At 32.8% G+C, this 13,565-nt stretch overlaps 2 protein-coding genes across 4 annotated transcripts in view; one reads left to right on the top strand and one right to left on the bottom strand.

The window, feature by feature from the left end:
* Positions 1–2,442, bottom strand: part of LOC127730587 (cullin-2-like) — a 42,568-nt gene extending 40,126 nt beyond the window's left edge. Inside the window, exon 1 of one of the 2 annotated variants that reach the window (XM_052239048.1) lies at positions 2,344–2,442. The gene's annotated coding sequence lies outside the window, so the exon portion shown is untranslated. Of the gene's footprint in view, positions 1–144; positions 189–2,343 lie in introns of those variants that run through there. The other variant, XM_052239047.1, reaches the window with a different exon arrangement.
* Positions 2,443–2,678: 236 nt separating this feature from the next.
* The window catches only part of LOC127730585 (sperm-associated antigen 1-like), a 67,053-nt gene continuing 56,166 nt past the window's right edge, over positions 2,679–13,565 (top strand). The window contains exon 1 of one of the 2 annotated variants that reach the window (XM_052239043.1): positions 2,679–2,736. The gene's annotated coding sequence lies outside the window, so the exon portion shown is untranslated. Of the gene's footprint in view, positions 2,765–13,565 lie in introns of both variants that reach the window. The other variant, XM_052239044.1, reaches the window with a different exon arrangement.

The following is a 13,565-nucleotide window of genomic DNA, read 5'->3' as shown; positions in this document are numbered from 1 at the left end:
TGCAAGGCCATTATATTTTGTTGCTAACCTTCTACATCATTTGGTCTCCGGTAAGAGTTGTGTCATTGGCAATCATACCACATCTTCTTATTTGTATTTTTTATGTACTAATTGTAAGAAATGAAAGGGAATGTATTTACTTACAGCAAGGCTCATTTGATCTCGTGTGTTTTGACAAATTTGTTATATTATACCATGTATACTGTCAAAGAAAATAATCATGATAATAACAAATGTACCTAGTATGTACATAACAGATTACATCAATAGAATTGAGAATGGAAACCTGAAATTTTCAAACAGTCACCAACCTGACCAATGAGCAGAAGAATGTTCAATGCTAATGTATGTAACAGATTACATCAACAATGTTCAATAGAAATTATATAATGTATCTATGTACTTTTTATTGTAATTTTCAACACACTATTACTTTAGGTAATGGATACTCAATTCAAATAATATATAATACCATTATACAACAAGACAACAAAATAAAATATGACCAAGGGCGAACCCGTGTTTAGGTAAACCAGTCCAGGGTGAACAGATATTAAGGCAAATAGAAACAAGGGCCAGTATGAAACAGGGTGCAGGGACCTGGATTCAATATTCTTTAATATATTCCCCAATAGGAGCATAAATGGTAGGAGGGTTCACTTTGGTTTATATGCTATGCCCCAAAATACGTTCAACATGGGGGCAATAAAATTCCAGTTCCTGTTTTTCCTTTACACATCATATATATATATATATATAAACATGATAAAGGAGCATACGATTTCAAGTAATCCCTTTTGAGTATTCTGTCCACACAGAGATTTGTAGGATGGCCAAATCAGAAAATTGCTCCAAACTCAGAATCTTAAAAGGGATTTGTCTCTAGATGCTATGCCCCAAAAAAACGTTCAACATGGGAGCGATAAAATTCCAGTTCCTGTTTTTCCTTTAAACATCATAAAGGAGCATACGATTTCAAGTAATCCCTTTAGAGGATTCTGTCCACACACAGATTTGGAGGATAGCCAAATCAGAAAATTGCTCCAGACTCAGAATCTTTAAAGGGATTTGGTCTCTAGATGAAATGTATAATAACAGTATATCCTATTACACCAAAAAATTGCATATACAATACACAAGATTCCAATTTCAATTTAATGAATGCACTGCCCTAGTTAACCTGAAGTCATTTGGGAGTAAGTGAGGTAATGATACATTTGTATTTGCTTTGTTATCTCAATTTTCCCAGGAAAAAGCACTGATAATAAATTTGGAAGATCATGGATACATGTATACATATTGCTATTATTGCATTATTGGACCCATCTTCCTATTTAGGTTGTACAAGCTGAAGCACAAAAATACTCTATGATAACCTAAATAAAATTCAAACATTTTGGTGGTGGGACGGGGATCGTATGCGCACCAAAATCAGTAACTATATCAGTTCATTGATTGTGGTCATAATTCACTGGTGTCAACGTGATGATCGTAACTGCAATTACAATCATCCCAATATGGCGGACACAAATTTAGGGAAATTTTATAAGGCCGATTTCTCTATTTAACAGCTTATTTTCATATTCGCATTATGTCAAGAAACAAATTTATAAGTATTGCCATCAAAGGTTTTTTCCTTCATGATGGAAAAGCAACAAGAACAAAAATCGAGATACAAAAAAATACGATGATGATCGTAACTTTTATTTATTTTTATCAACAATGATCGTAATTTTTACTTAAGATGATCGTAACTGTCTGTTCCAACGAAGCATTTTCTAATAAATAGAGCTGTATGGTATGCGAAAAAGTGTACATAATCAGCTTATATTGTGATAATAATGTTATACCAATATATCGTGACTTCTAAATAGAATGCTCATTTAAAGAAGAAACACATCGTAAATTGTGAGTTACGATCATCTTTATATAATAACAAGGCTGAGTTACAATCATCCATAGCCGAAGTTAAGATCATCATCGTGTTTTTTGTATAGCGATTTTCCTTCTTCTGGTTGTTTTTCCATCATTTTAGAAAAATACATTCAAATTATGGCAATGCTTATAAAGATTTTTAACATAAAACATATCTAAATACAAGCTGTTAAAGTGGAGAAATCGGCCATATAGAATTTCCCTAAATTTGTGACCGCCATATTGGGATGATCGTAATTGCAGTTACGATCATCACGTTGACACCAGTGATAATTTAGCTGGCAGAATAAAATATTATTCCGCTATAAGCAGGATACTATGAAAATATATAAACAATATTTACGAATAATGTTGGACGATAAAAATTTAAAATCGGGTTTAAGGTAACTATATAACACATTGCTCAACCTGTGAATTGTTTTATGAGTCGGATAACAGTTATGGGTGAAGTTTTGTCAACTTTTTATTTCTCCGATTCCGATGAACAGGAGGTCGCCATTTTCTGTCACGTGGGGAAAATATTTGCATATATTTGTTAAAAAAATAAAGAAAAGAATTTTTTAAATTTAGCGTAAACATTCATATCAAAGAATATTATATAGTCCTGGAAAATATTTGAACCCTTGAAATATTGAAATTTATTGCTTTATACAAAATAAAACTATTTTTGTACAAATATCAATTTAAATGAAATCGTAAATGTTTTATAGATTCGTTTTGTTATGACTGAACTGATTCCGAAAGATATATTGAAAGGCTTCCTTAGCAGCTTGGAACTTGCTGGAAAACACTTCTTAACACGTTAGTGCCTTTAAGAATTTATTTTGAGGTAAAAACATAAAAGCTCCCATGCAAAATATCACAGCAAACAAAAAAATTCCAACCATCTTCGGTAAAGTCTGAGATATTAAACTCAATAAGTGAATATGAGTTTCCTCAAGAGAAAGATTTTTTTGCTCTGTCAGTGTGTCAATACTAATAGCAAAGATATAATAGCCATAGATAAAGTACTCAGAATTTGTCACACTGAGCCCCATGTAGTTTCCTTTGAAATATCAAAAGCACGGCACTGCACATAGTGGCCTATGATGTAGATGATATTTGCCGACATCCTCCCAATAGACTAATTACTTATCATAATTATATTTAAATTATCGGGCACTCATCTTATCAACCGATAATTAATATGCGTTACCTGTCTCAAGTAATAATATGCCGTGACGCGGAAGCAATAAAAAGCGTCTGGTTGTAAAAGTTGTTCGGATTGTGATTTATTTGGAGAAAATCGGTCAACAAATGAAAAGGTTATGCTGTTGTTGAAAAAATAAAATAGAGAAATCATGGAAAATGGACTTAAAATTAAATTGTCATAGCACTTGCATCGGTTGCACTTGGGAAATAAGACCTGTATGATTGACAAGAAGAGACAAATCGTTTACTGATGGTATACATGATTAAGAGGTGGAACCTGGTCGAATTTTTCTATGGCGAGTTAAAGAAATTTCTTTTTTATCAAGATTCAAAATAGTGTAATCATATTTTATGCCAGAAAGAAGAAATTATTATTTTTTTAGAAAAGAAAAAAGATTTTTACAAGTGTTGAAACTTTCTGTCGTTACACGAAGTTTTAGAAAATAAAGAGAAAAAACGGACTTATTAAACGCCGTTTGGTGAAGAAAACGTATGTAGTGGACACACTGAATACATTAAATAATTGGGAAATAGCAAAATCATGTCTCTGAATTTGTTTCTTTTATATACCTTTCCGCTTACCATTTTTGTGCTTGTTTTGCTATTAAATAGATGGTGGTATAATCTGATTGTCGATTTCATATTTGAAGTAAACAATATATAGATTAAGCGTTATAATGGCTATGATAAAATGAAAATATAGGAGTTTTGTCCTGTGTCATTCATGGTTTTTTCACCTTCCTTCTTACAATTGTGTTAGAGGAGGTGTGATTTGTACTATAAATACAGCTATATATTCCTTCCGGCGCGGGGCGTTTGCGCTTTTACATAGGACGTTTGTGCTTTTTTAAATGGACATTTGCGCTTCAATTCATAGGACATTTGCGCTTTTGATAAAAGGACATTTGCGCTTTTTATATAGGACATTTGCGCTTTTACAATATTTACTTCTCGTGACTTCTTTCCTATTTTATCCGAGCTTTGGACTTGGCAGAGTTAAAAAAAAAGTCGTTTTTTTAATATGGTTAAAAGTCATTATGTAGCACATTCCTGTGTTTAAAAGTCTCCTGATTCACAATTTATTAGATATCCATCGACGGCAATTGCCAATGAAGGCTAATTAACACCAAGTGTAACATGTATATAATAAGAGGGTGATAAAATTTCGGCAAATATCATCTGCTTTTGATGTGGGTCCAGTACTTTATCTATGGCTATTATATCTATGCTAATAGTAATAGAAGTCAAAATAATTATGACGTCTTGAAAGGCTTTCTTTTTTTTTTGCTAAGACCTGATAATTATTTGGACTATGTCAATAGATGACTTTCAAATTCGTGCTCTTTTGTACATTTTATATGTCACAATGCTTTAGATATGCTATAAATTCACATTCAATTTCACAGTAAGAACCATTTCAGCATTTGTTCAATGATGTTGTTTACATGTATGCCGATTGACCTTGAGTCAACTGGTGTAACTCATTCATAAAAATCAAGATTTTTCTTGAGATTGGTCTATCATGTCTATTGGTCCTGTAAAGTGAGTTGTTTCTTCCCAGTTGACAACATATATACAGAGTAGTCTGGTGTGTCAACTTTGGTAACAAGACACTTCGACACCAAGACAAATCGGCACCCAGGTCCGAAGACATTTCGGCAATGTCTTGGACATTTCTGGACCAAGATAATTAGGCACCTCATTTTTTCTCTTTATTGAATTTCCTGTTATCATTAAAGGTTAAGAAAAACAAGTAATAGCTTTTCTTAAAAATCGTTTTTTTTAGCTTATTGTTATACACATATGGTCCGGAATATTACCATTGGAGAAACCAGAGTGTTGACCTTGTTTAGTTTGGCTTTAATTTTGTTGTTGTCTTATTTATGATCCCCTTTTTAGCTCAAAGGGCCCCATGTCAGCTTATGCCATCACTTTGCTTCCGTCGTCGTCCATCGTCTGTCGTCGTAAACTATTTCAAAAATCTTCTCCTCTGAAACTACTGGGCCAAATACCTTCAAACTTTAAATGAATGTTCCTTAGGGTATCTAGTTCATAAAGTGTATCAGAAATTTTGATCCATCAACAAACATGGCCACCGTGACTAAAAATAGAACACAGGGGTCAAATGCAGTTTTTGGCTTATATCTCAAAAGTAAAGCATTTAGAGCAAATCTGACATGGGATAAAAATGTTAAACAGGTCAAGATCTACCAGCCCTGAAATTTTCAAACAAATCAAACAAACCATTGTTGGGTTGCTGCCACTAAATTGGTAATTTTCTGTCTTACTATTTCAAAAATCTTCTCCTCTGAAACTACGGGGCCAAATACCTTCAAACTTTAAATGAATGTTCCTTAGGGTATCTAGTTTATAAATTGTATTCGAAATTTTGATCCATCAACAAACATGGCCACCGTGACTAAAAATAGAACACAGGGGTCAAATGCAGTTTTTGGCTTATATCTCAAAAGTAAAGCATTTAGAGCAAATCTGACATGGGATAAAAATGTTTAACAGGTCAAGATCTACCAGCCCTGAAATTTTCAAACAAATCAAACAAACCATTGTTGGGTTGCTGCCACTAAATTGGTAATTTTCTGTCTTACTATTTCAAAAATCTTCTCCTGAAACTACTGGGCCAAATACCTTCAAACTTTAAATGAATGTTCCTTAGGGTATCTAGTTTATAAATTGTATTCGAAATTTTGATCCATCAACAAACATGGCTGCCATGATTAAAAATAGAACATAGGGGTCAAATGCAGTTTTTGGCTTATATATCTCAAAAAGTAAAGCATTTAGAGCAAATCTGATGTTGGGTAAAAATGTTAAACAGGTCAAGATCTACCAGCCCTGAAATTTTCAAACAAATCAAACAAACCATTGTTGGGTTGCTGCCACTAAATTGGTAATTTTCTGTAATACTATTTCAAAAATCTTCTCCTCTGAAACTACGGGGCCAAATACCTTCAAACTTTAAATGAATGTTCCTTAGGGTATCTAGTTTATAAATTGTATTCGAAATTTTGATCCATCGACAAACATGGCTGCCATGACTAAAAGTAGAACATAGGGGTCAAATGCAGTTTTTGGCTTATATCTCAAAAAGTAAAGCATTTAGAGCAATCTGACATGGGATAAAAATGTTAAACAGGTCAAGATCTACCAGCCCTGAAATTTTCAAACAAATCAAACAAACCATTGTTGGGTTGCTGCCACTAAATTGGTAATTTTCTGTCTTACTATTTCAAAAATCTTCTCCTCTGAAACTACTGGGCCAAATACCTTCAAACTTTAAATGAATGTTCCTTAGGGTATCTAGTTTATAAATTGTATTCGAAATTTTGATCCATCAACAAACATGGCTGCCATGATTAAAAATAGAACATAGGGGTCAAATGCAGTTTTTGGCTTATATCTCAAAAAGTAAAGCATTTAGAGCAATCTGACATGGGGTAAAAATGTTAAACAGGTCAAGATCTACCAGCCCTGAAATTTTCAAACAAATCAAACAAACCATTGTTGGGTTGCTGCCACTAATTTGGTAATTTTCGTCGTCTCTCGTCGTAAACTATTTAAAAAATCTTTTCTGAAACTACTGGGCCAAATACATTCAAACTTTAAATAAATGTTCCTTAGGGTATCTAGGTTAAAATTGTATCCGAAGTTTTGATCCATCAACAAACATGGCCGCCATGGGTAAAAATAAAACATAGGGGTCAAATGCAGTTTTTGGCTTACATCTCACAAAAACTAAAGCAGTTAGAGCAAACGTGAAAGAGAGTTAGAGTGATGATTAGGTAAATATTTAACTATTATGAAATTTTCATGCCAATTGGAGAATTTGGAGAATTTATTGGTGGGTTACTGTTAGAAGTAGTTATTTATTAGGAAATTTTAGATTTTGATTATTTTCTTGAAAATTATACAATGTTGTAGATAAAAAGAAAGTGTAAATGAGAAAAATAGTATTGATCTATCTGCATGAACATGTTCAGAACAAATTGCCAATCTGTTGTTTGGTTACTGTAGGATATTTTTTTTTGGGAGAAATTATAGTTTTGGTTATTTCCCTTGAAAGATTTATTTTTCACAATTTTCTTCTTGAATCATTACTTTTTCTCTGAAACTACAAGACTTAATTCAACTCCTTTTCACCAGGTTTACTTATAGATAATAGATCAACTTAGAATTTTGTTCCAATACAATGATTTTTAACCAATAGGGGATTATGTATTGCCCTGCAATACTCACAGAATTCTTGTTATATTTCATCTCTTAAGCACTTTTTTAAGAGAACATACCGGTAACTTAGATATTTATTTTTAGGCAAAGATGACCCCCCACCCCCCCCAAAAAAAAACAAAAACAAAAACTAGTACGAATCGTGAAGTCTATAATCTCTCTGAAATCAATTTTCATACATGAAGAGAAGGAATACACGAATGAGACACCAACACAAATGACTAAGCTGCAATACAGTCCAATAAACAACAAAAAGAATAAACCACAGGCACTTCATAAGAGACTTCATCGATGATATACAATGTCGTAAATAGTGCAGGAATCAAATTGGTAATTGTAAAAACAGTCCAAAATATTTGCTATATTTACACTAAACTTGCAAATTGAGTTCATGCATACAAACCTACATCAGTCACAGGTAATTTTAATTTTTGGTTCAACATAATAATAATAATCTTTATTTCAAGAGGGTATGCTCAATTAGTACAAACACTATTCTCCCTTGAGACCCTCACACTCCACTCACAATGCATCACACAATTTCTTCATAACAAAGATAAACATAAGAAAACATAATCAAAATTGATACATAATCATTTAAATAATTCCTGGATTTTCAAGTAAAAACTTAAAGCAGTTTGTTTTAAAAGTATTTATGTTTGACATGTGTCTTAGTGCTTCTGGTAGTTTATTCCATAAAGTTGGGCCAGAATATGAAAAAGATCTTCTAAATGTGTTTGTTCTTGCCTTTGGTATATTAAGTAATTGGGTAGTAATTGATCTAAGTTGCATTCCATTTTTTGTCGAGCCTTCGACTTTAGTCGAAAAAGCGAGACATAGCGATCCTACATTCCGTCGGCGTCGGCGTCGTCCACAAATATTCACTCTGTGGTTAAAGTTTTTGAAATTTTAATAACTTTCTTAAACTATCCTTGATTTCTACCAAACTTGGACAGAAGCTTGTTTATGATCATAAGATAGTATCAAGAAGTAAATTTTGTAAAAATAAAATTCCATTTTTTCCGTATTTTACTTATAAATGGACTTAGTTTTTCTGCCGGGAAATATTACATTCACTCTGTGGTTAAAGTTTTTAAAATTTTAATAACTTTCTTAAACTATCCTGGGTTTGTACCAAACTTGGACAGAAGCTTGTTTATGATCATAAGATAGTATCCAGAAGTAAATTTTGTAAAAAAATAAATCCATTTTTTCCTTATTTTACTTTTAAATGGACTAAGATTTTCTGCCAGGAAACAACACATTCACTCTGTGGTTAAAGTTTTTAAAATTTTAATAACTTTCTTATACTATTTTGGATTTGTACCAAACTTGGACAGAAGCTTGTTTATGATCAAAAGCTAGTATCTAGAAGGAAATTTTGTAAAAAAAATAAATCCATTTTTTCCATTTTTTACTTTTAAATGGACTTAGATTTTCTGCCAGGAAACAACACATTCACTCTATGGTTAAAGTTTTTAAAATTTTAATAACTTTCTTATACTATTTTGGATTTGTACCAAACTTGGACAGAAGCTTGTTAATGATCAAATGCTAGTATCTAGAAGGAAATTTTGTTTTCTTCCAGTTAACATTACATTCAGTCTGCAGTTAAAGTTTTTAAACATTTATTAGATTCATAAACTATCGTGGATTTTTACCAAACTTGGACAGAAGCTTCTTACAATCAAAAGATAGTATCAAGAGGAATATTTTTATTGATTTACTTCCTCATTTTTGTTGAGCCTGTGATTAACAGAAAAAGTAGGTGAGACACTGGGTTCCGCGGAACCCTAATGAATTTTTATTTGTAACATAGGAGATTTTGTTAGACAAATATTCTGGGACAGATCCATATAAACATTTATGAACATATAAGGCCTTGTGGTAAATTACACGATCAGTAAATCCAAGCCATAATAACTTTTTAAACATTGTATTAGATTGGGTATCATAAGGAAGTTCAAGAATAATTCTAGCTGCTCGTTTTTGAAGTTTATCTAATCTATTTGTATTTTGGTCACTGGTGTTTCCCCAAATTGTACAACAGTAATCCAAAATAGGGAGAATATAACCATTAAAGTATAACTTTCGTGTTTCCAGGGGGAGGGATTTCTAAATCCTAGACAAAAGATTAAGCCTGGTACCGATTTTTGTGCACAAAGTGTCAATTTGGGCTGTCCACTCAAAATTTTCATCAATAAAAACCCCTAGGAGCTTTTCGCCATTAACATCTCTAATGTGGGAGTTACCAACAGTCAAATTAAGAACATGGTGTGTTTTTGCTAGTTTCTGTCTAGAACCAATAACCATATATGTAGTTTTTGTTGGATTTATATACATCTTATTTCCCTTGCACCATTCTTCAATTCTGTCTAAATCATTTGTAATGCTGTCCTGGATAGTATTGAGACTACGACCTGTGCAGTGAATGGTAGTATCATCTGCATAGAGGTCTGCTTGAGATGAGGTTATATGAAGGGGCAAATCATTAATGAACAATAAAAATAAAAGGGGGCCTAATATGGAGCCCTGAGGTACTCCAGATTTTATTTCTAGTGCCCTTGACTTGATTGTCCCATTTTCAACTTGTTGGAATCTATGAGATAGATATGATTTAAACCAGTTACATGATAAATTTGAAATTTTGTAGCACTGCAGTTTTTAAAGAAGGATAATGTGATCTACCAGATCAAATGCTTTTTTAAAATCTAGGAAGATAATACCTATAATTTCTCCATCATCAATGGCTTTCAACCACTGATCAATAAGTTTTAGTAAAGCAGTGTGACAAGAGTGGTGGCTTCTAAATCCAGACTGACTTGCATGAAGGAGCTTATATTTTAATAGGTATCGGTATAGGTGTTTGCAGACATGCTTTTCAAAAATCTTTGAAAGAGTAGGCAAAATAGATATTGGTCTATAGTTGTCGACAGTATCTTTAGGACCCTTTTTATGACTTGGCATGACACGGGCATTTTTAAGCTCAGAAGGAAATATACCAGCAGTGATGCTCCTATTTATAATATAAGCTATTGACGGTGAAATAACTTCTGATGATAGTTTAAGTATGCGAGGACTGATCTGATCAATGCCTGTAGCTTTTGCAACATTTAAATTGCTAAGGCAGTCCTTAACTTCTGCAACTGTAATCAAGGGGATGTAAAACCAAGTATCTCGAGGTACTTTTGCTGCTACCTCCTCATAAATCTTATTACTATCAAATTTGTATGATTTAGATGTTGATAGGCTATCTTTCGGGGCAATATTTTTAAAATGTTTGTTAAAAGCATCAACTATATGCTGAGTTTCTATATTTTGAACAAGGATTTAATAAATAGAAATAAGAAGATGTGGTATGAGTGCCAATGAGACAACTCTGCATCCAAGTCACAATGTGTAAAAAGTAAACAATTATAGGTCAAAGTACGGCCTTCAACACAGAGCCTTGGCTCACACGGAACAGCAAGCTATACAGGGCCCAAAAATGACTAGTGTAAAACAATTCAAACAGGAAAACCAATGGTCTAATCTATATAAAAAATGAGAAACACTTAAGAACCACATCAACAAACGACAACCACTGAAAATAAGGTCTGAAAGCTAATAAGTGGAGTAAACACAAGTTTTTTTTAATCTTTATGAGGTGCCGATTTGTCTAGGTGCCGATTTCTCCTGGTCCATTAGTCTTGGTGCCAAAGTGTCTAGAATTCATCAACTTGAACTGGTGCACCTAAGACCTTTGCTTAATCTTGAACAAACCTATTAAATCATTAATCAGATAATATTTTGTGAACAAATTCATGACATACTTTATTTATAAAACTTTCTCTATGGAGGACTTGCAATTCCTATTTTTTCCCGTAAATTTCTTAAATCACAATGCTAATGTTATTACCCCACAATAAGAAACCAATTGTTTGATGACATTATTAACGCCGATTGACCTCGTGTCACCTGGTGTAACTCATTCAAAAAAACAACTCCAGATTGGTGTATACCGGTAGATAGTTTTAAAAAATGACCCCAACTTTCAAGACCTCTCAACTCTTCATCTACCACTGACAGATATATAATATGCAGTTTTTATCATTTGGACTGTCAATAATCTGTTTGAAGTGACGCTGTGACTGATAAATCTGCTTGCATAAGCAAGTGTGTATTTGCATTGACTGATATATTTGTTGTAAACAAACGTGCAATTCTGATGACAGATATTTCCGTTAAATATACAACTGTTAAATTCCTTAAGATTAAACTAAACTTCTGGGGAATCCTGAAATGAACCAATGAAATTGGTTTCGTAAATTAAGAATCTTTCAACTGGTACATTTCATTTCTTTAAAATGATTGTGTTTACATTAAAAATCTATAAAATTGTGATGAATTTTACACGTTTTCGGAAAGTAATTAAACCAATGTCAGATGAATGGGCTCCATTCTTCGTAATCGGAAGACAACGGTGAATAATTAGAAGGATTTACACAATCAGATATTGACGAAAGCTAAGTTAGAAGTGTAGGGAGTGATGTTATTTTGTCGTAACCAGATTGAGAAAATAATTGGAATAATCCCCAGATATGAAATTTTCAGATCCGTTTAGGGCAGCTCTAGATCTCCAGTTTGAAAAAGAAAAGAAAGAAATTGATTTTGTATTTGTTTTATTTTTTTATTCTATACATTAATTATTGACTAATTGAACATTTAATTAGAGTACTTATATCACAGCAGTAAAAATTCTCTCACTACAAATTATCTGTGGAAGTTTTCTTAAAAATCAGCTGCAGTAGTTATCTAATAACCAATGCAATGTGTTGTTGTGAATTGTAAAGGTGCCTGTGGTAGGTATTGTAAGATGTTAAAATGATCGGAATTGTGGGTAAAATTTCTGGATCCTTGGTTAATGTGCCTGAAAATTAAAATAAAAAACCAGCAAATTTGATAATTTGTAAATGATTACCTAGTTTGATTGGATAAAAGATATCTTGTGATTATACTTACATGTACAATCATAATCTATAGTTTTTATTTAAATTTTATCAAAGCAACTTAAAATTTTAACTTGAACATTGATTTTTGTACTGCATCAGTTGAACTTTCTTTGTCTATATTTTTCAATTCAGTGCTGTTGTTGATAAGAAGTGTATGAAGGGGTTTTTGTCAATTTTTTCAACCTTGTTGAGCAGACATCATAAAACCAAGGCATTTTTGCTTTGCATCATGCTGTAAACAGTATAAGGTCAGGTGCTTTAATTCTGTCACTTAAAGATAGTGTTTACATATATCTTTATTTCATTGTACGATGTAGGAACATTTATAACCTAAAAAGACAAACATCATTGAAATTAACTATTTTTTTTTTACTCTTGACACCTGCAACAAAAGTTGTAGATTGTGAGACATAGGGGTGTTAATCTTGTAACAGTAGCAATGGTGTAAAGTAATTTTATAAAGCTTTATATTTCAGAAGGTATACAGATGCTTATTAGCCCTTTTGTTATGAACTTTCTGTCTGGCATATGTCCATAGCCCTTAACCTCATTTTCATGGTAGAGCAACTGCTTAAAAAAGCAAACAGGTTTTTTTTTGTCAAAAGAATTTCTTATGTGTAATAGGATAACTATATTTGGGATATGCGATCCTTGCAATGTCTACAGGGCCGGGGGGTTACTGACTATCATTTCGGGTACAACTGTGCCGACAGCACTTGCCAAATCATACCCTATTCTAACCAGAAACATTGAGAAAAATACCCTGTTCTAAACAGAAATATTGAAAAACATACCCTGTTCTAGACACACTCAGAAAATGTATACCCTGTTCTAGACACGCTAAAAAAATGTATACCCTGCTCTAGACACGCTAGTAAATAGAAATACGATAGTTTGGCATATTGTTAAACTGTTAAAGATGACAGTTGTTAAAATATGCACCGGGAATGATCCTGTTCTAGACCGTTTAAAATAGATGCTGTTCTAACCCGGGTTCTAGACTGTAACTTAAACAGTTAAATTAGCGATCCTGTTCTAGACAAATACTTTGTTTAAAAAAAGACCCTGTTCTCACCAGCAGGGCATGAAAAAGCGACCCTGTTCTAAACAGCAGGACATGAAAAAGCGACCCTGTTTTGCGGCACACTCGTACCACTAAAAATATAGGAAGTAACCCCCCCCCCCGGGCTACAGGATTCACCT

This window comes from Mytilus californianus, unplaced genomic scaffold (assembly GCF_021869535.1).
Source record: "Mytilus californianus isolate M0D057914Y unplaced genomic scaffold, xbMytCali1.0.p SCAF_2, whole genome shotgun sequence".
Lineage (NCBI taxonomy): Eukaryota > Metazoa > Mollusca > Bivalvia > Mytilida > Mytilidae > Mytilus > Mytilus californianus.
Note: the sequence above shows the minus strand (reverse complement) of the source record. Positions and strands in the feature narration are given on the sequence as shown.